The sequence below is a fragment of the Cervus elaphus genome, chromosome 5 (genome assembly GCF_910594005.1).
Source record: "Cervus elaphus chromosome 5, mCerEla1.1, whole genome shotgun sequence".
NCBI classification, from domain to species: Eukaryota; Metazoa; Chordata; class Mammalia; order Artiodactyla; family Cervidae; genus Cervus; species Cervus elaphus.
This window is the reverse complement of record NC_057819.1, coordinates 49,520,505-49,547,921: the sequence shown is the minus strand read 5'-3', so window position 1 is coordinate 49,547,921 and position 27,417 is coordinate 49,520,505. Positions and strand designations below refer to the sequence as shown.

Below are 27,417 nucleotides of genomic sequence, written 5' to 3'. Positions count from 1 at the left end.
GAAGACATACAGATGGCTAATAAACACATGAAAAGATGCTCAACATCACTCATTATTAGAGAAATGCAACTCAAAATCACATTGAGGTATCATCCCATGACGGTCAGAATGGCCACCATCAAAAAGTCTATAAGCAATAAATGCTGGAGAGGTTGTAGAGAAAAAGGAACACTCTTACACTGTTGGTAGGAAGGCAAACTAGTACGGCCACAATGGAGAACAGTGTGGAGATTCCTTAAAAAACTGGGAATAAAATTGCCATATGATCCAGCAATCCCACTGCTGGGCATGCACACCGTTCAGTTCAGTTCAGTCGCTCAGTGGTGTCCAACTCTTTGTGACCCCATGAACTGCAGCACGCCAGGCCTCTCTGTCCATCACCAACTCCTGGAGTCCACCCAAACCCATGTCCCTTGTATCTGTGATGCCATCCAACCATCTCATCCTCTGTCGTCCCCTTCTCCTCCTGCCCTCAATCTTTCCCAGCATCAGGGTCTTTTCAAATGAGTCAGCCCTTCGCATCAGGTGGCCAAAGTATTGGAGTTTCAGCTTCAACATCAGGCCTTCCAATGATCACCCAGGACTGATCTCCTTTCGGATGGACTGGTTGGATCTCCTTGCAGTCCAAGGGACTCTCAAGAGTCTTCTCCAACATCACAGTTCAAAAGCATCAATTCTTTGGCACTCAGCTTTCTTGATAATCCAGCTCTCACATCCATACATAACCACTGGAAAAACCATAGCCTTGACTAGATGGACCTTTGTTGACAAAGTAATGTCTCTGCTTTTTAATATGCTATGTAGGTTGGTCATAACTTTCCTTCCAAGGAGTAAGCTTGTAATTTCATGTAATTTCAAAGTAATTTCAAAGTAATTTGAAATTTCAAAAATTTCAAAGTAATTTCATGGCTGCAGTCACCATCTGCAGTGATTTTGGAGCCCCCAAAAATAAATTCTGACACTGTCTCCATTGTTTCCCCACCTATTTGTCATGAAGTGATGGGACTGGATGCCGTGATCTTAGTTTTCTGAATGTTGAGCTTTAAGCCAATTTTTTCACTCTCCTCTTTCACTTTCATCAAGAGGCTCTTCAGTTCCTCTTCACTTTCTGCATAGGGTGGTGTCACCTGCATATCTGACGTTATTGATATTTTTCCCAGCAATCTTGATTCCAGCTTGTGCTTCCTCCAGCCCAGTGTTTCTCATGGTGTACTCTGCGTATAAGTTAAATAAGCAGGGTGACAGCATACAACCTTGATGTACTCCTTTTCCTATTTGAAACCAGTGTGTTGTTCCATGTCCAGTTCTAACTGTTACTTCCTGACCTGCATACAGGTTTCTCAAGAGGCAGGTCAGGTGGTCTAGTATTCCCATCTCTTTCAGAAATTTCCATACACACCGAGGAAATCAGAATGTTTATTGTAGCACTGTTTACAGCAGCTAGGACATGGAAGCAATCTAGATGTCCATCAGCAGATGAATGGATAAGGAAGTTGTGGTATATATGCACAATGGAATATTACTCCGCTATACTAAAGAATGCAGTTGAGTCTAATTTGAGTTCTAATGAGGTGGATAAAACTGAAGCCTATTATACAGAGTGAAGTAAGTCAGAAAGAGAAACACCAGTACAGTGTTAATGCATATGTATAGAATTTAGAAAGATGGTAGCAATGATCCTATATGCAAGGCAGCAAAAGAGACACAGATGTAAAGAACAGACTTTTGGACTCTGTGGGAGAAGGCGAAGGTGGGATGATTTGAAAGAACAGTATTGAAACATGCATATTAGCATATTTAAAATAGATGACCAGTGCAAGTTTGATGTATGAAGCACGGCAGTCAAAGCTGGTGCTCTGGGACAACCTAGAGGGATGGGGTGGGAAGGGAGGTGGGAAGGGGTTCAGGATGGGGAGACACATGTGCACCCATTTGTGATTCATGTTAATACATGGCAAAACCCACCACAATACCGTAAAAAAAAAAAAACCAATTATGCTCCAGTTAAAATAAACTAATTTAAAAAATAAATAAAAAACATGACACCTTTAAAAAAATAAATGTGTTTTTAGTAAAATCTGCAGGATGGTTTATAATAAAAAGAAGACTGAATATTATTGAGATTATTTTTGAAATTAAAATTAATTTGCTTATTTTTTCCTCAAGGCTTGATCAAAATATGTCATTTTATTCTTTAACAGAACATATTGTATTTAATTCAAAATACTTATTTTTTGCTATTGTGACTTAAAACAGCTCAGCACTTGATGCTGATTTTCCTGTGTAACAACCATATTGTAGATAGAATGCTGGCTCTCTGACAATACAAACACTTCACAGCTGAGAAATTTAAAACAAACTAAGAAATCAAAGTTTTCAAATATACCAAAGTTTAAAGAGTTCAGAGATTTGAAGCATGCTCTCACTCTATTGTAATTCTAAAATATTCTTATATTTCCTTATATATTAAAAATCTTTCACCATTAAAATTCAAACATTATTGAAAAGTAGGTTCAAATTATATGTGTAAAATAACTTTGTACTTTTTTGTGGTATATATGACTGAAAGTTTTCATACACATGCACCCACATCAGTGCATATGAACATACAATTTTTTGACGCATAATGCCTTAAACTAATGCTTAGTACAAAGTTTACATGAGTTTGTTTAATTTCTTACAGTATCTCTACTGGAGTTTGGGGGCAGTTATGACTTCGTAGAACTATAGAAAGGCAGCTATCTACATTTTATTTTGAATTCTACTGTAGAAAAAACAGGTGAATCTACTTTCTTGGACTGCATGTTAAGAAAACCTGAATAAGAGCACTCAAATATTGAGGGGTTTATTTTTATATCTGGAAGAAGTCCAGGTGTAGGTAGTTCAGAGCTCAATCAGTAACCCAATGAAGTCATAAATATCTTAAGGCTATTCTATGTTTCTTTTTCATCATTCTTAGTGTTGATTTTCATTTTCATGTATGAAAGATATTTCCTTCTTCTGATCTAGCATATTCCAGGCAGAAAGAAAAGTTAGGTGGGAAGAGACTGAAGAGGCCAGCTGACAATCCAGTTCCCCTTTAATAGACTTTCAAAGGCAACCCCTCCCACACTACACAACCCTACCCTCAAGACTGTCATTTATGTCAATGTTCAGGCCTGTCACGTAAGTCCTTCTAACTATAAAGGAAGTCAGATGCTCAGATATTTTTACTAAAAACAGTAATCATCATTCTCATAGTTAGTTAAGAAAAGGAGACACAATACATGACAGGCAGCTGCCAGTATCTGCCACAACAAATATCTCATTGAAAGCACTGTAGTTCAAGGTTTGTTTCCATGATGTTTTTTTCTCCCCAAAATATAATTGACATATATTATATTAAATTATACAACATAATGCTTTGATATTTGTATTTATTGTGAAATGATCACCACGCTTAGTTAACAGACTTCACCATACCTTGTTATATATATTTTTCCTTGTGATAAGAACTTTGAAGATCTAATCTCTTAGCAACTTTCAAATATGTGATATGGTATTATTAACAGTAGTCAACTTGCTGTACATTACATCCCATGACTTATTTATTTCATAACTGGAAGTTTACTTTTTGACCACCTTCACCCATTTTTCCCACCCCCTAATCCTCTGAACTCTCAATGGCCCTCAATTTCTAAATCAATGTTGTTTAAATTTTCTGAGATTTGGTTTTACATTAATAATTTGTGAGACTATGCTCCAGAAGTTAGGGATATGTACTTTACATAGTTTTCTTCATTTAATCCTTCCAGAAAACATTGTAAATTTAAGTACGATTATCTCTATATTTTACAGTAAAGAACATTGAGATTAAGTAGTCAAGTAAGATCTCAGAGTAAGATAATTAGAAGGGAGATAATCCAAAATTTATACCTAAAATTGTCTGAGATGTAAGATCACTCTGGGTATATGGAAAGAAGACAGGAAGATTCTTCTCAAGTTCTTTGAAACACATGATACCTATACTTGTTTCAATTAGAAAAATGTCCTCAGCAAAGGAAAACCACACATAGGAAAACTTCATAGGAAGGCATGGACAAGAAGGGGCCACAGAAAAAGTGCTCCAAGAAAACTATGACAGTAATGAAAAAGCCCATGTCTTTAAAGCCATTAATGCAAACATTTTTCTCTTACTAAGTTTGGTTGAACTTTGTAGACTTACATATTACTAAAACTTAATTTTTAATGCAGTTTCAGGTTCTATAATAAGACCTTTTAGAAGTCAATCAATTATGGAAGATGATATTTGGATTTAAAGAGACATGGAACAGTTTAAATTTCCTCAGATGTTCATGTATACTGTTACGTGTTTACAAGTCTAGATAAATTAGACTTGATATCAGAATTTATAAGACTTAACTTTTGTAAGTTGAAGACAGCTAAAATGTTAGAAACCTGTGGACTTACTATCCAATTTGTTCTTATTTAAAATATTGTAGGAAAACTCTCCAAGATGTTGTTTTCATTCCAATTTCAGTGAAGTTAAAATAAATGTGATAACACATTTCAAGTTAAATTAAAATTCTTTCAATGTAATCTTCTCAGTCTAAAGTTTTATGTCTTTTATTTGCAAGATACTCAATCAGTAGTAGAGCTACACTGTAGAAAGTAGTAATAAGGTTTTTTATTTCCCTTTAAAAAAAATTCCATCTGGTGGAAACAAATAGCAGAATGAATTGAAGAAAAGTTCCTAAAAACACAGAGACTGAAATAAGACCAGCTACCATATTATTTTGCCAGTAACTGAATAGGCAGTAATAAAAGTGAATAAGGACTATGTCTCTGGCTAACAGGCCAATAGAGAAATCAGGTAGCTTTTCTTTTTGTTATTGTTGTTTTGTTTTCACACATACTAGATTTTTATTCTTTTATGTTTTTACTTTTAAAAATTAATTTTTATTTGAGTATAGTTGACTTATGATGCTAATTTCTCCCATACAGCAAAGTGAATCAATTACACATACACATTTATCTGCTCTTTTTTAGATTCTATTCCCATCTCAGCCATTACAGAGTATTGAATAGAGTTTCCTTTCTATACAGTAAGTTCTCATTAATTAAAGTATTTTATACATAGCAGTGTGTATGTGTCAGCCCTACTCTCCCAATTTATCCCTTTCCCATCTTACCAATGGGGATTGGTAAGTTTTCTATATCTGTGACTCTATTTCTCTTTTGTAGATAAATTCATTTATACCCATTTTAAAGAGTCCACATATAATTGATATCATATGATATTTGTCTCAAATATGTCCTACAAATATTACTTATACTATATTGGTACACATCAATATATTTGTGTACACTATCTTAAAGTAATCTTAATATTATTGTAAAACAAGCACAAACCACCACAGAATGTAAAGATTTATTTTCACATTCAAAAGATAGTTCAGTATTGCTTTTATTTGTGGACAAAGTCGTTATATTATTGAGATAGTTACCTATCTTGTTGATCATTTCTAAAGTGACAGTGAAGTTGCTCAGTTGCGTCCGACTCTTTGGGACCCTGTGGACTATAGCCTACCAGGCTCCTCCATCCATGGGATTTTCCAGACAAGAGTACTGGAGTGGGTTGCCGTTTCCTTCTCCAGGGGATCTTCCTGACCGAAGGATCGAACCCTGGTCTCCCGCATTGCAGGAAGACACTTTACCGTCTGAGCCACCAGGGAAGCCACTAAGTAATAGTCAATTAGGAATGATTTATTTTGCAGAAGATATTTTTAAATACCTTTTAAAAATCTAGGAAAAAACCCATAAAACCTCAACCATCAGCACTGGTGTAAAATTTCAAGAATGGCTAAACTCAGCTGAGTTGTTGGGGTTCAGATATACCATCTGTTCAATCTATTTTTCAAACAATTTGTTTTAATGCCTTACTATGTCTCATATTGGAGAAGGCAGTGGCAACCCACTCCAGTGCTCTTGCCTGGGAAATCCCATGGACGGAGGAGCCTGGTAGGCTACAGTCCATGGGGTCGCGAAGAGTCGGACACGACTGGGCGACTTCACTTTCACTTTTCACTTTCATGCATTGAAGAAGGAAATGGCAACCACTCCAGTGTTCTTGCCTGGAGAATCCCAGGGACGGGAGCCTGGTGGGCTGCCATCTGTGGGGTCGCACAGAGTCGGACACGACTGACGTGACTTAGCAGCAGTATGTCTCATATCCCACTCACAATAAATATATAGGAGATTTCTTTATGTAAAAACAATTCTGTAACAACTTAATTAAAACCCAGAATATGACGTTTAGCTCAGACATGATGAAGCTCAGCCCAGTTCAGTTCAGCTGCTCAGTTGTGTCTGACTCTTTGTGACCCCCTGGACTTCAGCACACCAGGCCTCCCTGTCCATCACCAACTCCTGGAGCTTGCCCAGACTCATGTCCATCGAGTCGGTGATGCCATACAACCATCTCATGCTCTGTCGTCCCCTTCTCCTCCTGCCTTCAGTTTTTCCCAGCATCAGGGTCTTTTCCAATGAGTCAGTTCTTCTCATTAGGTGGTCAAAGTATTGGAGTTTCAGCTTCAGCATCAGTCCTTCCAATGTATATTCAGGACTGATTTTCTTTGGGATTGAAATCAGTCTCCTTCTTATTAAATAGACAGACACTACTGTTTACCTTCTACTCTGTTTCCTTTCACTGACTGAAGAATCAGTTTCTAACTGTTATACCATGCTGCTGTGAATCTTGTATTTTCTGTACTACATGATAATGTCCAAGTCACATTTCTACTTCTACATTTCATCAAAGAGGTTGTTTTAAGAAAAGATCTGATACTGGTAAACTAGAACATGCATGCTAAGGTGCTTCAGTCATGTTCAACTCTGCAACCCTATGAACCGTAACCCACCAAGCTCCTCTGTCTGGAGTAGGTTGCCATTTCCTTCTCCAACTGGAACATAGGACATAAATTTAGATAGTATTCTTTTTCTTACTTAAATGATATCTTAAATGACTAGGTAGCATCTCTCTCAACCATGTTCATAATATATTATGAATATTTACAAAGGATTAAAAAACATTTGTATTCAAAATATTGAATTACTTCATTAGGCTTTGTATTGTTTTCCTATGACTGCTATAAAAAATTACCACAAATCTGCTGACTTAAAACACTAGAAATATATTCTTTCACAGTCTGGAAGACATAAATGTGAAATCAAGGTGTCAGTAGAACCACAGTTCTAGAGATAGATCTTTCATTCCCTCTTCTAGATTCTGGTGGCTTTGAGTATTCCTTGGTTTGTGGCTACATAAATCTAATCTCAAAAAAAAAAAAAAATCTAATCTCTACCTCCATTGTATACAGGGAATAAATCCCACTTGATAACTTTGTATGAATCTTTTAATGCCTTGTTGGATTAGATTTGCTAATATTTTATTGAGGATGTTTCATCTATGTTTATGAGAAACATTGATCTGTATTTTCCCTTCTTGTAATGTCTTCATGTGGTTTTCATGTTAAGGTAATGCTAGCCTCATTGAATGTATTAAGAAGTGCTTCCTCTGCTTTTATTTTCTGAAATAGGAATAGACAGGATTATTTCTTTCTTAAATGTTTCATCGAATACACCAGTGAATTCATCTGGGCCTTAATTTGGGGGAATGTTATTGTTATCAGTTCAGTTATTTTGAAAGGTGTCGTCCTATTTATATTTTCTATTTATCTTTGTGTGAGTGTTGACACTTTGTGTCTTTCAGGGAATTGAATTTCAAAAAAATCGCTCAGTTGTTTCTGACTCTTTGTGACCCCATGGACTATACAGTCCATGGAATTCTCCAGGCCAGAATATTGGAGTGGGCAGCTGTTCCCTTCTCCAGGGGATCTTTCCAACCCAGGGATTGAACTCAGGTCTCCCACATTGCAGGTGATTCTTTAGTAGCTGAGCCACCAGGGAAGCCCTCTTTTAATCTAGGTTATCTAATTTGTGGATATAGAGATGTTTGTAATACTCCTTTATTATATTTTTAGTGTCTATTGAATCAGTAGTGCTAGCCTCTCCTTTATTTCTAGTAATTTGTGTCTTCTCTCTTCTTGGTTAGCTTGGCAAAAGTTTCGATTTCCTCACATGCTACAGTTTGAGAGTTCCTGTCATAGACCTTTTTGGAGCAAAAGTTTAGAAATACGTTTTGGTGAAAACATTTTGAAATAATACAATTTAAATGAGGTTAACATTAGAGTTTATGAATTGTTCTGCCCCTTCCTCCCTGCCCTCGTACTGATATATTTCTTTTCCATTTTTTCACTTCCTAGTTCCTTGTAAATAGTTTTGTTTAAAGAAACATTCACTCCATTTCCAAAGATATGAATACAACTACTTGTTTTCAAGCTTCGTTTAATGGGGGCTAGTAATTAGTCACCTTTTCAGAGTCTAGTTTCCTTGTTAGACTTCTGAGAGTCAGACTTCTTTTCTTATGAAATAATAAAATACATTCTGCTATTTTAATATGGACTCAACTCTCTTTGTAAGCGACAACTTCAATAGATTAAATACTTCCAATAATTTAATTCAGATTATGCCGGGCCTGCCGGCTAGATGAACAGGTCAAGGACGCAATCACCAGTGCACCTGAGAAATAAAAGACTAAGAAAGATGGGGTTGAGAGGGACGGAGTCAGCTTGTGACTGATTCCGACGACTTTATTGAGGGGTAACATACATATATATACTAACAGGATTCACCAAATTTTAGATCAAAGACTTGCATACATGCAGAACTGCAGATACTAGTTTTAGGAGTTTTATCTTAACTCCAGCAGAGCATGGCACCAGCGTCTTACAATCAGGTAAAGACTACCTAGACATAAGCCATTCACAGGAGCCCGATAATCTTATCAGAGTCAGGAAAATGGGCAAATGGTGGCTGCAGCGATTTCCTTGAGGGAGGTGAGAAAGGCCAATTTGCACCTTAACAAATCAGGGGTGGCGGGACAGAGAGGGACCTTTTGATCTCTCTCAGGGCCGAGAAGGGGCCTGAGCAGTCAGGCCGGCTCCCCGCAAGATTACCTTTTATGAGTTCAGTGAAAGAGAGATATGTACTTGTTGTGGAGTCTCATGTTTGTATACCAATAGGGCAAGTATATGGACTTCCTGCGTAGCTCAGCTGGTAAGGAATCCGCCTGCAATGCAGGAGATCCCAGTTGGATTCCTGAGTTGGCAAGTTCCCCTGGAGAAGGGATAGGCTACCCACTCCAGTATTCTTGAGCTTCCCTGGTGGCTCAAATGGTAAAAGAACCTTCCTGCAATCCAGGAGACCTGAATTCAATCCCTGGGTTGGGAAGATCCCCTGGAGGAGGGCATGGCAAGCCACTCCAGTATTTTTCCCTGGAGAATCCATATGGACAGAGGAGCCTGGTGGACTGCAGTCCATGGGGTCACAAATAATCAGACATGACTGACCCAATAGCACAGCAGCACAGTAGGAATGCATAGGGAACTATGGTTTCTTGCTTGTATAAGTGATTTAAGAAAAATCAAGTTACCCACCAGTATTCATGAGTACTCTCTGGCCAGGATAACACGGGCATTACACTTAACTTTTCCTTTTAAATACTCTCGTTGACACTCCAGGAGATCTTCCTGACCCAGGGATCAAACTAGGTCTCTTGAGTCTCCTGCATTGGCAGATGGATTTTTTACCACTAATGCCACCTGGAAAGCCCCCATTTTTAAAATGTGCTAACTTGCTTCAGTCATGTCCAACTCTTTGCACCCCCATGGACCATAGGATTTCCCAGGCAAGAATACTGGAGTGGGTTGCCATTTCCTGCTCCACGGAATCCTTCCGACTCAGGGGTCAAACCCCCAACTCATGTCTCCTGCATTGGCAAGCGAGTTCTTTACCACTAGTGCCACTTTGTAAATACATAAGTTCAATTAGGATTTCTCCTTCCCTACTCTTTTCCAGATTGGTATCTCTGTTGAGAGAAAAACTTACCTGATTCCACTGCTAAGATAAGATGTCTTTAGATCCATTGATCTGTCCTCTTCCTGTTCTGTGGGTCTTAGGTAGTTTCTGTGACAATACATCATATTAATTACTTGTTTCCCAGCCAACTTTTGATGACCAACTCTTGCTGACACTACAGTCTTTCTGTGACACAGTCACAGCATACACTGTATTTATGTTGTGGGTCATTCCATTCCGTGGCCTCCATTTAGGATCACCTCTGCTGCCAATGCCAAACAACAGAGAAGGACCCCAGGAAAGGGAGCCCTCTAAGTGCCTGAATGGGCAGAGCTAAAGAGAAAGACTGGCCAGAGAGGCCTTCTGTTCGCAAGCTACAAGAGGCTTGAAAAAGACACTGATAGGGCCATAACTCCTGTGGTGGAGGCAATCTGTGTTCCTGCACACTTGGCGCTCCCAGGGTCCCCTCAGTCCAAACAGCTGTGCCATATTCATGCTCAACTCTCACTGGGGCAGAGCTGCCAGGGCAAAAGGTCTTGCGCCTGTGCACACAGGGTCACTTCAGTCGTGTCCGACCCTTTGCGGCCCTGTAGACTGTGGCCTGCCAGGCTTCTCTGTCAGGGAGGGGGCTTCTCCAGGTAAGAATACTGGAGCGGTATTGGCCAATACTGGTTGCCATGCCCTTCTAAAGCCCTATATTTCCTGCTGCCCTAGCTCCCACCTCCCCTGAGTACCTGGTGCTGCCAGAAACCCTGCAACCCAGGCAGCTGCACCACCTCCTCACCTGACCCTCACAGGGGCAAACCCAAGTCCTCCAGGGCAGCCTTGGTAGCAAACCCCAGTAGACGACCCACATGCAGAAGTGGAAATAATCCACAATTGAAACCCAGGGGCAGTGTGGCTAAGGAAGAAGAACGAAAACTTTCCCACTAGCTGTACAGGCTGCAGATTAAGTCCACATGATCAACTAGGGAGACTGTGTCTATGGAGTATATAAAAGGTCATTGAGAGCTCCCACAAAAGAAAACACACTAGTTCTGATAACTGTGGACATTGGAGGCAAGAACACACAGAAGTAGGGCCAAATGAGAATCTGAGCTGCCCCCCACAGCAGGTCCAGAGAACAGCACAGTGTTGGAGGGCATTCTAGGGAAGTAAGGTGGACTGTGACTCCCACTAACGGAAAGGATTCTGACAGCAGTGACTCAAGGAAAAAATTTATTATGCTTAGGTTTTGACTTGTTCTGTAGATTCTTTTGGTTTTTTTTTTTCCTTTTTCCTTTTTTCCTGCTCTGTTCTAGTTTTGATTTTATTGGCACTATGAAATAAAATTAGGCTTTGGGGCCTTTTTTTTTCCTCAGTCACATTTTTTTGTTAATAAACCTCTACCTCTATGTTGGGCTTTTGCAGTTCTATGGAGTTTTCCTTATTTTTTTTTTCTTCTTTTTTAAAAATTTTAACTTTTAATTTTTTAAACCTATTATTATTATTTTTCTACATTTATTCCTTTGTTTGCTTTTCCTATTGTTCTTTTCCCCTTGCAGTTGATCTTTAATGTACATAAATCTTCTTTCACTACCTCTATTTAACTTTGTACATCTATTCTTTATTTCTCTCCTTTCCTCTCAACATATTTGTTAGTTTTATTTTTATTGCTTGATTCCCCAGTTGGCACCTTGCTTTAGTTTTGTTTTTCAGCTTGTGCTTTAGTTTTGTTCTTTACTGGTAAATATAATTTTTTATTTCCTTTGTTTGCCAGGTCAATCTACTGTACTTTATTTTGATGGACTGATTTCACTTTGCTCATGGGTGTATATGTATATGTGTATATTCCATTATTCTAATTACTATTTGCCTGATTTTGTAACTGCCATTTCTTTGAGGTTCATTTTTGGTTTCTCGTTTTTGGATATACTTTTTATTGTCACTGAATGCCATAACAAACCACTTGTGGAAGATTTCTTCCTGACAAGAAATCAAGCCCCGAGGCTTTGGAGTGGGAGCGCTGACTCCAAGGCCCCAGACTACCGGAGAACTAACCCTAGGGAGTATCAAATAGTGAGAAGTGACACAAAGGAAGCCACCTGAATACAAGACCCAGCATCACACAACCACCAGTAGCACCCTGTGCAGGACGCCTCATCTAAACAACAAACAAACCAAAAATACAGACCCAATCATCAGCAGACAGGATTACGACCTCACTCAGCCTTGCCCATCAGAGGGAAAACAAACAAACAAACAGAAACTCAGCACAATTCTCACCCTACAGGAAGCTTACAAAAAAAAACCTGGACCAATCTTAGGAGGGCAGAAACCAAAATGAAGAAAGAATTCCACCTTGCAGCCTGGGAAAAGGAGAACTCAAACACAGTAAGTTAAAAATTATAATGAAAAGGCAGAGAAATACTACACAAATGAAGGAACAAACTAGAGACACAATAAAGGAATGAAGAGGAAATAGACAAACTCCCTGAAAAAGAGTTCATAATAATGAGAGTAAAGATGATAAAAAAAAACCTTGAAAACAAAATGAAGAAAATACAAGAATTAATTAACAAAGGCTTAGAAGAAATAGAGAATAACCATACAGAGACAAACAACAGAATTACTGAAATTAAAAATACTCTAGAAGGAATAAATAGCAGAATATATGAAGCAGAAGAACAAATCAGTGAGCTGGAAGATAAAGTGGTTGAAATAACTTCTGAAGAGCAGAATAAAGGAAAAAGAATGAAAAGAACTGTGGATATTCTCAGAGACCTCTGGGACAATATCAAATGCACCGACATTTGAAATTAGGGGCCCCGGAAGAAGAAGAAGAGAAAAAGAAAGGATATGAGGAAATTTTTGAAGAGATTGTATTTCAAAATTTCTCCAACATGAAAAAGGAAACAGTCAATCAAGTCCAAGAGGCACAAAGAGTCCCATGCAGGATAAACCCAAGGAGAAACATGCCAAGATACATACTAATCAAACTGACAAAGACTAAACACAAGGAAAGAATATTAAAAGCAGCAAGGGAGAAGCAACAAGTAACACAGAAGGGAAACGCCATATGCTTAACAGCTGATCTTTCATCAGAAACTGCAGGCCAGAAGGGAATGGCAGGATATATTTAAAGTACTGAAAGGGAAAAATCTACAACCAAGATTACTGTACCCAGCAAGGATATCATTCAAAATTGATGGAGCAATAAAAAGCTTTTCAGACAAGCAAAAGTTAAGAGAATTCAGTACCACTAAACCAGCCTTACAACAAATGTTAAAGGGACATATATAGTCAAGAAATACAAGAGAAGAAAAAAGAGCTACAAAATCAACCCCAAACAATTAATAAATGGCAATAAGAATGTATATATTAATACTTACTTTAAATGTGAATGGATTAAATGCTCCAGCCTAAAGACAGTGACTGGCTGAATGGATACAAAAACAAGACCCTTATATATGCTGTCTGTAAGAATACGTCTTCAGATCTAAAGACACATATAGACTGAAAGTGAGAGGATGGAAAACCCTATTCCATGCAAATGGGACACAAAAGAAAGCTGGAGTAGCAATCATCATATCAGACAAAATAGACCTTAAAATAAAAGATATTACAAGAGATAAGGAAGGACACTACATAATAATCAAGGGATCAATCCAAGAGGAAGACATAACCATTGTAAATACCTATGCACCCAACATAGGAGCACCTCAATACATAAGAAAAACACTAACAGACATAAAAGGAGGAACTGACAGTAACACAATAATAGTAGGAATCTTTAACACCCCACTCACACCAAAGGGCAAATCATCAAAACAGAAAATTAATAAGGAAACACAAGTCTTAAATAATACATTAGATGAGATGGATCTCATTGATATATTCAGGACATTCCATCCAAATGCAGAAGAATACACCTTCTTCCCAAGTGTCCATGGAACATTCTCCAGGATGGGCCACATCTTGGGTCACAAACCTCAGGAAATTTAAGAAAATTGAAATCATATCAAGCATCTTCGATGACCACAATGCAATGAGACTAGATATCAATTACAAGAAAAAAATCTGTAAGAAACACAAACACCTGGAGATTAAACAACACATTTCTAAATAATCAACAGGTTACTGAAGAAATCAAAGCGAAAAAAATAGTTTCTAGAAACAAATGACAATGAAAACACAACATTCAAAACCTATGGGATGCATCAAAAGCAGTTCTAAGAGGGAAGTTTATAGCAATATAACCCTACCTCAAGAAACCCCAAAATCAGTAGAAGTGAAGAAATCATAAAGATACAAGCAGAAATAAATTTAAAAGAAATGAAAGAAACAATGATGAAGATTAAGAAGTAATAATAAGTAAGGATTAATAAAGCTAAAAGCTTTGAGTAGATAAACAAAATTGACAAACCTTTAGCCAGACTCATCAAGAAAAAAGAGAGAAGAACCAAATCAGCAAAATTAGAAATGAAAAAGGTGAGGTTACAACAGACAATGCAGAAATACAAAGGATTATAAGAGACTCTTATAAACAACTACATGGCAATAAAGTAAGTAACCTGGAAAATAAATGGACAGATTCTTAGAAAAGTTCAATCTTCCAAGACTTAATGAACCAGGAAGAAATAGAAATTATGACCAACCTAATTACAAACACTGAAATTGAAGCTGTGATCAAAAATCTCCCAAAAAACAAAAGACCAGGACCAGATGGCTTCACAGGAGAATTCTATCAAAGATTTAGAGAAGAGCTAATGCCTTCTAAGAGCTATCCTTCTAAAACTCTTTCAAAAAATTGCAGAATAAAGAACACTTCCAAACTCATTGTACGAAGCCACTATCACCCTGATACCAAAACAAGACAAAGACAACACAGAAAAAGAAAACTACAGGCCAATATCACTGATGAACATAGATGGAAAAATCCTCAACAAAATTTTAGCAGACAGAATTCAGTAATACATCAAAAAGCTCATACACCATGATCAAGTTGGGTTTATTCCAGGGATGCAAGGATTCTTCAATATACAGAAATCAATCAATATGATACACTGTATTAACAAATTGAAAAATAAAAATCATATGATAATCTCAATAGATGCAGAAAAAGCCTTTGACAAAATTCAACACCCATTTATGATTAAAATTCTTCAAAAAATGGGCATAGAAGGAACCTACCTCAGCATAGTAAAGGTCATATATGATAAGTCCACAGCAAACATTATTCTCAATGGTGAAAAACTGAAAGCATTCCCCCTAAGATCAGGAAGAAGACAAAGCTGTTCAATTTCACCACTGTTATTCAACATAGTTCTGGAAGTCCTAGCTTCACTAATCAGAGAAGAAAAAGAAATAAAAGGAATCCAGATTGGAAAAGAAGAAATAAAGCTCCCACTCTTTACAGATGACATGATACTGTACATAGAAAACCTTAAAGATAGTAACAGAAAATAACTAGAGCTAATCAGTGAATTTAGGAAAGTTGCTGAATACAGAATCAATACACAGAAATCACTTGCATTTCTATATACTAACAATGAAAAATCTGAAAGAAAATAAAGGAATCAATCCCATTCTCCATTACAACAAAAAGAATTAAATATCTAGGAATAAACTTACCTAAAATTCTGAAAGAAATGGGAATACCAGACCACCTGATGTGCATAGGTGCATATAGGTTTCTTGAGAAACCTATATGCAGGTCAGGAAGCAACATTTAGAACTGGACATGGAACAACACACTGATTCCAAATAGGAAAAGAAATATGTCAAGGCTATATATAGTCACCCTGCTTATTTAATTTATATGCAGAGTACATCATGAGAAACGCTGGGCTGGAAGAAGCAGAAGCTGGAATCAGGATTGCCGGGAGAAATATCAATAACCTCAGATATGCAGATGATACCACCCTTATTACAGAAAGGGAAGAATAACTAAAGAGCCTCTTGATGAAAGTGAAGGAGGAGAGTGAAAAAGTTGGCTTAAAGCTCAATATTAAGAAAAGTAAGATCATGACTTTCGGTCCCATCACTTCATGGCAAACAGATGGGGAAACAATGGAGACAGTGTCAGACTTTATTTTTTTGGGCTCCAAAAATTACTGCAGATGGTGACTGCAGCCATGAAATTAAAAGATGCTTACTCCTTGGAAGGAAAGTTATGACCAACCTAGGCAGCATATTAAAACCAGAGAAATTACTTTGTCAACAAAGGTCTGTCTAGTCAAGGCTATGGTTTTTCCAGTGGTCATGTATGGCTGTGAGAGTTGGACTATAAAGAAAGCTGAGCTCAGAAGAATTGATGCTTTTGAACTGTGGTGTTGGAGAAGACTCTTGAGAGTCCCTTGGACTGCAAGGAGATCCAACCAGTCCATCCTAAAGGAGATCAGTCCTGGGTGTTCATTGGAAGGCCTGATGTTGAAGCTGAAACTCCAATACTTTGGCCACCTGATGTGAAGAGCTGACTCATTTGAGAAGACCCTGATGCTGGGAAAGATTGAAGGCAAGAGAAGAAGGGGATGACAGAGGATCAGAGGTTAGATGGCATCACTGACTCAATGGACATGAGTTTGGGTAAACTCTGGGAGTTGGTGATGGACAGGGAGGCCTGGGTTGCTGCAGTTTATGGGGTCGCAGGGAGTCGGACATGACTGAGTTACTGAACTGAACTGAGGGAGTCAAAGAACTGTACATAGGAAATTATAAGACACTAATAAAGAAATAAAAGACATCATAAACCGGTGGAGAGCTATTCCATGTTCCTGGGTAGGAAGAATAAATATTGTGAAAATAACTATACTACCAAATGCAATCTACAGATTCAGTGTGATTCCTATCATATTACCAATGGCATTTTTCACAGAACCAGAACAAAAAATTTCACAATTCATGTGGAAGCACAAAAGGCCCCAAATAGCCAAAGCAGTCTTGAGAAAGAAAAATGGAGCTGGAGGAATCAACCTTCCTGACTTCAGATTATACTACAAAGCTAGAATCATCAAGACAGTATGGTACTGGCACAAAAACAGAAATATGGACCAATGGAACAAGATAGAAAGCACAGAAATAGACACATGCACCTATGGTTAACTTATTTTTTTATAAAGGAGGCAAGGATCTACATTTGGGCAAAGACAGCCTTTTCAATAAATGCTGCTGGGAAAACTGTACAGCTGGATGTAGAAGAATGAAATTAGTACACTTCCTAACACCATACACAAAGATAAACTCAAAATGGATTAAAGACCTAAATATAAGACCAAAAACTATAAAAGTCTTAGAGGAAAGCATAGGCAGAACACTTGATGACATAAATCAAAGCAAAATCCTCTATACTTCCTAAAGTAATGGAAATAAAAACAAAAGTAAACAAGTGGGACCTGATTAAAGTTGAAAGCTTTTGCACAGCAAAGGAAACTATAAACAAGATGAAAAGACAACCCTCAGAATGGGAGAAAATAATAGCAAGTGAAACAACTGACAAAGAATTAATTTCCAAAATATACAAGCAGCTCATACGACTCAATACCAGAAAAACAAACCATCCAATCAAAAAGTGGGAAAGAGACTTAAAGAGACATTTGTCCAAGAAGACATAGAGATGACTAAAAAACACATGAAAAGATGTTCAACATTGCTCATTATTAGAGAAATGCAAATCAAAACAATGAGATATCACCTCACACCAGTCAGAATGGCCATCATCAAAAAGTTTACAAACAATAAATGTTGGAGGGGTTGTGGAGAAAAGGGAATGTTCTTGTGCGGTTGGTGGAAATGTCAATTGATACAGCCACTATGGAAGATGGTATGGAGATTCCTTAAAAAAAAAAACTAGGAATAATACCACCATATGATTCATGTAAATGTATTGCAAAGCCATTACAATAATTTAAAGTAATTAGCCTCCAATTAAAATAAATAAATTAACAAAAAAATACTAAAATAAAAATAAAAAACCACCATATGACCCAGCAATCTCACTCCTAGGCATATACCCCAAGAAAACCAAAATTGAAAAAGACACATGTATCCAATTGTTCATTGCAGCACATTTTACAATGGCTAGAACATGGAAATAACCTAGATGTCCATCAACAGATGAATGGATAAAGAAGTTGTGGTACATATGCACAATGAAATATTACTCAGCAATTAAAAGGAACACATTTGAGTCATTTCTAATGAGGTGGGTGAACCTAGAACCTATTATACAGAGTGAAGTAAGCCATAAAGAGAAAGATAAATGTCATATTCTAATGCATATATATGGAATCTAGAAAAATGTTAATGAAGAATTTATTTACAGAGCAACAATGGAAAAACAGTCAGAGAGAATAGACTTATGGACATGGGGAGAGGGGGAGAGAGGGTGAAATATATGGAAAGAGTAACATGGAAACTTACATTACCATATGTAAAATAAATAGCCAAGAGGAATTAGCTGTATAGCTCAGGAAACACAAAAAGGGGCTCTCTATCAAACCAGAGGGGTGGGATGGGGAGGGAGATGGGAGGGAGGTTCAAAACGGAGGGGATCTATGTATACCTATGGCTGATTCATGTTGAAGTTTGACAGAAAATAACAAAATTGTGTAAAGCAATTATTCTTCAATAAGAAATAAATACATTTAAAAAATTAATTTAGCTCAAATGATAGCAGATCCATTTAAATGTGTATAATTTTTATCATAAACTTAGAGAAAATACAGTTTAACTAAGAATGAATTTTTGAATCCATATTTATGTTAAAATAGATTTAAAAGACTTTAGCCAGAAGACAGTTTGAAGACACGTGATATTTTTATATTGCAATGACAATTTCTGTATAAGACAGTTTTAATATCATTTTAATGAATATTCTTGGGTTTTATATGACAGCATAAATAAGAAAATAATGCAAAAATCATATATACTGCAGCATGCCAGGCTTACCTGTCCATCATCAACTCCTAGAGCTTGCTCAAACTCATGTCCATTGAGTTGGCTATACTATCCAATCATCTCATTCTCTGTGATTCCCTTCTGCCTTCATTGTTTCCCAGCATCACGGTTTTTTCTAATGAGTCAGCTCTTCACATCAGGTGGCCACAGTATTGGAGCTTTAGCTTCAGCATCAGTCCTTCCAATGAATGTTCAGGACTGATTTCCTTTAGAATTGACTGGTTTGATCTCCTTGCAGTCCAAGGATCTCTCAAGAATCTTCTCCAACACCACAGTTCAAAAGCATGAATTCTTCAACACTCAGCTTTCTTTATAGTCCAACTCTCACATCCATACACGACTACTGGAAAAACCATAGCTTTGACTAGATGGACCTTTGTCAGCAAAGTAATGTCTCTGCTTTTTATTATGCTTTTTAGGTTGGTCATAGCTTTTCTTCCAAGGAGAAATTGTCTTTTAACTTTATGGCTGTAATCACCATCTGCAGTGATTTTGGAACCCAAGGAAATAAAATCTGTCACTGTCTCCATTGTTTTCCCAACTATTTGCCATGAAGTGATGGGACTGGATGCCATGAACTTAGTTTTTTGAATGTTGAGTTTTAAACCAGATTTTTCACTCTGCTCTTTCACTGTCCATAAGAGGCTCTTTAGTTCCTCTTCACTTTCTGCCACAAGGATAGTATCATCTGCATATCTGAGGTTATTGATATTTCTCCTGGCAATGTTTTTTCCAGTTTAAAGTGGTGATGTTAGCTGTAGAATTTTTATATTCTTTATCAAGTTGAGAATGTTTGGCTCTACTCCTTGCTTGTTGGGAGTTTCTATCATAAATGTTGGATGGATTTTGTAAAGTATTTTCTTTGCCTCTATTGATATGATCATGTGGTTTTGCTTTTTTAGTCTATTGGTGAATTACACTAACTGATTTTTAAATGCTCAATCTTCCTTGTTTAGCAGGAATAAATCCCACTTGTTTGCAGTATATAATTCTTTTTATACATTGTTGCATTCAACTTCCTAATATTTTGTTGAAGATTTTTGCATTAATATCCATTAGGGATTTTGGCCTATAGTATAAATCTTCTTTTCTAATATATGTATTCTATAAATTTATGTTATGAATTATATGCTATAAATTACCCTCCAAGTACAGTTTTTGCTGCATCCCACAAATTTCATAAGTTGTTTTTTAATTTTAGGAAAGAATGTTTTAAATTTTTTCTCCAGATTTCTTCTTTGGTCCGCGTGTTGCTTCAAGTGTGTTGGTTAATCACCACATATTTTTATATTTTCCGGTTGTCTTTCTATTATTGACTTCTAGTTAAATTTCATTGTGATCCGAGGATAGACATTGTATGATTTATATTATTTAAATTTTTAAGGTGTATTTAAACTGAGAACATGGTCTATATTAATGAATGTTCTGTGTGAGCTTGAAAAGAATGTGTATGCTGCTGTTGTTGGAAGATTAAGTCTATAAATGTCAATTATATCCAGTTGATTGATGTTGTTGAGTTCAGCTATGTCCTTACTCATATTCTGCCTGCTTGATCTGTCCGTTTCTGAGAGAGGGTTTTGACAACTACAACATGATAGTGGATTCACCTATTTCTCTTTCTAGTTCTATCAGATTTTACCTCTTATAGTTTGATGCTCTGTTGTTAGGTGTATAAATATTAAGGATTGTAATACTTTCCTGGAAAATTGACCCGTTTATCATTACATAATGTCCTTATTTATCCATAATAGCTTTATTTGCTTTGAAATCTGCTCCATCTGAGATTAATATAGCTACTTCTGCTTTCTTAGATTAGTATTACCATATTTTTCTCCAGCCATTTACTTCAAATCTATGCATGTTTTTATATATATTTAAAATGAGTTTTTTGTAGATATTAGATAATTGGGTCTTGTTTTGTGGTTCACTCTGACAGTCTTTATCATTTAGTTAATGCATTTGGACCATTGTTATTCAGAGATGTATTTGGATTCATATCTACCATCTTTGTTACTATTTTGAATTTAATGTTCTCCTTTTTTCCTACTTTGCCTTCCCCTCTTTGTATGCCTTTTGTGGTTTCAAATGAGCATTTTACATGATTCCATATTTCCTCTTTTCTTAGCATATAGGTTATACTTCTCTTTTTTTCTATTTTTATGGTTGTCCTAGGGTAACCATAAATATTGCAATAGGTATTCACATATCGTTTAAGTCCATTTTCAAATGATAGTATACCACTTCATGGGTAGTGTGAGTACCTATTAATAATAATTATTATTTCTTCCCCTCCAACAATTCTCCAGTTTAAGGTTAACAAATATGGTATTTTTGTATCTAAATATTTATTGTAAGTTTTCAATTATGTTTAAATTCTGAACTATGTTTCCATAAAGCCAGAGGTACATTGGTTTGTATTTCACAGGAAATAATTTATCTTTAGGTCACAAATATGTATGAGTATATTTTGCCAATGTTGTAAAGATGATTTCAAATGCTAGCTAATCTCTTTCTCAAATTGCAACCACTTGTTTAATCTTTAATGAAAATAGAGTTCAAAAACAAATGCTTAAACATATCACTATGTGAGATTCTGATGACTAAGAAATCCCTGAAAGAGCAGTGAACCATGATTATTGGAAAGCTCAGAACGCTAGCAAGGTTTACTTGCAAACATTTAACAGAAGGCCACAAATTGTGTTTCCTAAGAGGAACTAGGAGATATATATGTCATTTAGTAATGCATTGAAATTGCCTTGTCCTGGGTGAGTATTGCACAAGACCTTCAAGTCCCCATTTCCTAGTCTGTTATCTGTCACAGCACGGCCCTGCACTCCACCTCAGTACAGCCACTCAGTCATACTGGCCTTTATCCTTTCATGATTTGTTGGCAGCCAGTGTCTCCATACAGGTGTCTTAGGGACAGTGATTCACCTCAACTGTTAAACTTCTTCAAAGGACTCAATGCAACTTTGCTTTTTTATCCATGTAGTTTTGTATAAACTAATCAGAATCTATGACTTTATGGTTAGTTAAAATACAACCTGAGAAAGCTTCATGAAATTCAAAAGCATTGATATCATTTATTGTTAATCCTAACTTTTCTAGCACTTTTAGTGTGGCATATGTTGGTTCAAGTGAAAGCTGATCTTTGGAATCCTGAAACAAATACACAAAATCCCTCATATGTGCCTTCAGCTTACAACCCATGACCAGAGTTTTTTTCCTCAGCATTGCAGATGCACTGTCAGGAAAGAAGAATTGGCAGCTGTCACTATGCCATAGGGCTTGATGAATGCAGGTTTTAGCTTGACTGTCTACTTCAGAAAGGACAAAGGCCACTATCTTTGGTGACTATATCAGAAAGAAGTCCTTCATCCTGAGCCTTCTTGTCTAGACTGTGCAAATGCAGTGCGTACTCACTCTGTTGCAGTTGAGAAACAACAGGGCAGATGCAAGTCAGCCTCAGGACCGATGCATGGTCACGCTCAGGTGATAAGAGTAAAGATAGTCACTGACCTAAAATCTTGGCCTTTTTGAGATCGAGCATGAGTTTCCTCAAATGACAAATAGGTGCATAGGATATTAACTCTATATCACTGCCACAACCACATTACTGGCTAGAAGTAATCAAGCCAACACTTGTAGTCCTGGTTTGGTTAGCAAAGATGCAAGCCATGGTGACAGATCACAGGAGACTTGTCAGAGAGGTCAGCTTCAAGGGACAGACTCTTTACCTACGTTGTTTTTACTTCCTGTATAACTTTGCCAAAGATGATGTAACCAACAATTTCCTTTGGGACCTTGGTTTGATGCAACAAATCAGAGCCAAATCACATGGCATCAGGTCTTTATATGAAGTGCCTGACAGCAAAAATGGAGTGTGACATTATCTACCACCACCATATTCTTTATATAGGGTTTAGCCAAGGTCTTCTTTAATTTTTTATGGGCAGCTGGGGCAGTGTTTAGCTGCTGGGAACAGCTCAGAGGTCTCAAGAAAATCTGAGTACCCATTTTGCTGAACTTGGAAGATTTTTTTCAAGTTAATGGCAAGATGGGAGCCCTGCTGCGGTGGTCCCCGCCTTAGCTTGAGCTCCTGTTGTGAGCAGCATTTGGTTCAAGTTTCTGGGATGAGAGGGATCTGGGGATGGATCTAGTTTAGAAAGAACCCCTCTTGCAAGCCATCAGACTCCAGAGGTGTAGCTGGGTCCCGGCTGTCTGCCTGTCACCTGACTAGATGACTGACATCTGACCTCATGATAGACCTTCTTTCTTTCAATAGAGGAAGGGTTCTTTCTGCCCCTTTAGCCAAAGTGAAGGGCACCATTAAGGGACCTGAAGTAAGTCAGCATGGGGTTGGCAGGGTGGGAGGTGGGCAGGTAGGGTTGTGTTAGTCAGAAAGTATGTTGAGGGCCTGGCTAGTGCAAGGCTGAGTCTGACTAGGATATTCCAGAGCCTGGGCAGAACTCCTGCAGAGGCTAAGGCAGCCTCTGAGCCTCATCTCTTTTGCCAAGAAACTTCGAAAAACATTCCTTGCATGATAAGTGTCCTGGTAACAAATTCCCTCTGTTTTTATTTATCTGAGAAAATCTATTTTTCCTTCACTTTTGAAGGATAACTATAGGTTATAGACTTCTAGATTGGTAGGTTTTTTTCCTCTCAGCCTTTTTTTATACCCTAAACTGATCTTTTAACTCACCAGGTATCATGCGTTAGGCAGAAATGAAACATTAGTACAACATATAAATCTTGCTCCAAGTCTTTAAATTCCTCATGCTCAGCTTTTCTTCTTACAAAAATAAGAGGAATTGGAAAATTAACTTTTAAATCAATATTTCTAATTACATATATACCCTCTTTTGAGGTAAGTCCCCAAATAAGATACCCATGCCTGAAAGGTTCTTGCTCTCTACCAGAAAGGGGCAAAGTGTCTTTTCCACCTTTCCAAAGCGGAAATGAATTTTATAGTTTCATATAGAGATTCAAAGTTTTACCTTTTTCCTCCACATCCTTGCTTCTTTTTCTTCTTCTCCCTGACTTGCGATGACAAGGAATGTGCATCTCAGAAGTGGAAATTTGTCTCCCCTGGTAGCTAGTCCTCAGCATGTCCTCCACAACCTCTCCTTCCCCCCATGTCTGAATTAGCCAACCCCTTCCCCTGGTGCCTGGGGTGAGAGTGAGGGGAAGGGTAGGGAGAAGAGGACAGAAGATGAAGAAGAAGGTTAGAAATAGTTGTACCACAGCTACCGTCAATGAGACTAGAGATCTAAGAACTTACATACCATATATAGAAATCTCTCAACACTTTAAATATTTCACTCTGTTTTCTTCTCGCATGGTTACTGAGGAGAAGTTGGTGGCAGTTTTTATCTTTGTTCCTCTTTGAGTAATGTGGTTTTCTCCACCCCAACCCCTTGCTTCTTTCAGATATTTTTTTTCTTTCCCTTTGATTTTCTGTAGTTTGAAAAAGATATGCCTAGCTTAAGGTATTTTGTTTGTTTTGTTGTTGTTGTTGGTGGTGGTGGTGGTGGTGTCATTTATCCTGCTTGGTTTTCTCTGATATTCCTGGATCTGTGGTTTGGTGTCTGACATTAATTTGGGGAAATTCTCAGTCATTACTTATTTATTTTTTTTTTCCTCTGTCCCTTTCTCGCTCTGTCTTAGGTTTTGGTTAAAGCATTTACCCAAAGGGTCAGCCTTCTCAAAAACTGAGGGTTGCTGGAGTATTTAAAAGTGGTTCCATTTCCCCTGCCCCTTCCTGAAGCCCAAGGGGATTTTTCTCTAATATTTACTCTGAGGACCTGGATGAATTCCTCATAGGAAATCCTGTAATTTAGAGGGAGGGGCATCTGTGGCCGGGTTCCCCTGGAGTTTTTAATTCTTTTACCTTTCTGATTTGTCCACATGGAGTCTCCAGCAGTTCTTCAGTCATAGCCCAGGTTTACTACCTGCCCCCTCCCGTTTCTAGAGGTGATTTCTACATAGGATCTCTGCTCAGGTCAGGCATCACTGCCTGTCTATCTTCTGTTTGTCTCCAATCCTAGGGACAGTTGTTTTCCCTGTGTCCTCCCCTCTCTAGAGAACCAAGTAAAATTATTGATTTTTCACTCTTTTCAAATTTTTATCATTAGGATAGGGTGGTGACTTAAGATCCTTGTATCGGAACTGGAAACTGAACCCTAAACATGTCACTTTAACATATAATTAACATGATTTAATGCCTGTTCAATAAGATCTGCATGCCTTCCTTGTTCCTGAAGTCATTCTGGACCACTTGGTCTTCCTGTTTCCTCACAAGGAAGGAGAAAACACTAGAAGAACTTGGTATAGGCATACCTCAGAGATATTGTGCTTTTGCTCCAGAACACTGCAATGAAGCAAATATTTCAGTAAAGGGAATCATTTGAAATTTGGTTTCCCAGTGCATATGAAAGTGGTTTTTGCTCAGTCTGCTCAGTCATGCGAGACCCCAGGGACTACAGCCCCTCCCTGTCCTTCACCATCTCTTGGAGTTTGCTCCAACTCATGTCCTTTGAGTCAGTTAGGCCATCAAACCATCTCATCCTCTGTCATCCCCTTCTTCCCCTGTTTTCAGTCTTTCCTGGCTTCAGGGTTTTTACCAATGAGTCTGCTCTTCACATCAGGTGGCCAAAGTATTGGAGCTTCAGCATCAGCATCAGTCCTTCCAATGAATATTCAGGGTTGATTTCCTTTAGGATTGACTTGTTTGATCTCCTTGCAGCCCAAGGGACTCTCAAGAGTCTTTTCCAGCACCACAGTTCAAAAGAACCAATTCTTCAGTGCTCAGACATCTTTAAGGTCCCGCTCTCACATCCATACCTAACTATTGGAAAAACCATAGTTTTGACTAGATGGAGCTTTGTAAGCAAAGTGATGTCTCTCTCTTTTTAATACACTGTCTAGGTTTGTCATAGCTTTTCATCCAAGGAACAAGTGTCTTAATTTGGGGCCTGTAGTCAGCATCTGCAGTGATTTTGGAGCCCAAAAAGTAAAGTCTGTCACTGTTCCCATAGTTTTCCCATCTATTTGCGATGAAGTGATAGGACTTGATGCCATGATCTTTATTTTTTGAAAGTTGAGTTTTAATACAACTTTTTCACTCTCCTCTTTCACCTTAATCAAGAGGCTCTAGTTCCTCTTCACTGTCTGCCATGAGGGTGATGTCATCTGCATATCTGAGGTTATTGATATTTCTCCCAGCGATCTTGATTCCAGCTTGTGCTTCACCCATCCTAGCATTTCACCTGATTTCACCTCTGCATATAAGTTAAGTAAGCAGGATGACAATATACAGCCTCAACATACTCTTTTACCAGTTTTTGAACCAGTGCATTGTTCCATTCTAACTGTAACATTGTGTAACCATTGTCTGGTTCTAACTGTTGCTTCTTGACCTGCATTCAGGTTTCTAAGGAGGCAGGTAAGGTGGTCTGGTATTCCCATCTCTTTTAGAATTTTCCACAGTTTGTTGTGATCCATAGTTTGTGGTCCTACACAGCATGGCTCACCCAAGACAGATGGGTCATGGTGGAGAGTTCTGACAGAATGTGGTCTACTGGAGAATGGAATGGCAAACACTTCAGTATTCTTGCCTTGAGAACCCCATGAACAGTATGAAAAGGCAAAAAGATAGGGCCCTGAAAGGTGAACTCCTCAGGTCGCTAGGTGCCCAATATGCTACTGGAGATCAGTGGAGAAATAATTCCAGAAAGAATGAAGAGACAGAGCCAAAGCAAAAGCAGCACCCAGTTGTGGATGTGACTGGTGATGGAAGCAAGGCCTGATGCTGTAAAGAGTAACATTGCATAGGAACCTGGAATGTTACGTCCATGAATCAAAGCAAATTGGAAGTGGTCAAACAGGAGATGGCAAGAGTGAACGTCGACATTTTAGGAATCAGGGAACTAAAATGGACTGCAATGGGTGAATTTAACTCAGATGACCATTATATCTACTACTGTGGGCAAGAATCCCTAAGAAGAAATGGAGTAGCCATCACAGTCAACAATACAGTCTGAAATGCAGTACTTGGATGCAATCTGAAAAGTGAAAGAATGAACTCTGTCCATTTCCAAGGCAAACAATTTGATATCATGGTAATCCAAGTCTATGCCCTGACCAGTAATGCTGAAGAAGCTGAAGTTGAATGGTCCTATGAAGACCTACAAGACCTTCTAGAACTAAAAAACAAAAAAGGCGTCCTTTTCATTATAGGGGACTGGAATGCAAAAGTAGGAAGTCAAGAAACACCTGGAATAACAGGCAAATTTGGCCTTGAAGTACAGAATGAAATAGGGCAAAGGCTAATGGAGTTTTGCCAAGAGAACGCACAGTCATAGCAAGCACCCTCTTCCAAGTACACAAGAGAAGACTCTACACATGGACATCACCAAATGGTCAACACCGAAATCAGATTGATTATATTTTTTGCAGCCAAAGATGGAGAAGCTCTTAACAGTCAGAAGAAACAAGACTGGGAGCTGACTGTGACTCAGATCA

At 37.9% G+C, this 27,417-nt stretch overlaps 1 pseudogene; it reads right to left on the bottom strand.

Moving 5' to 3' along the window:
* Positions 1 to 21,763: 21,763 nt before the first annotated feature.
* On the bottom strand, positions 21,764 to 22,931 carry LOC122693155 (annotated as a pseudogene).
* Positions 22,932 to 27,417: the final 4,486 nt, after the last annotated feature.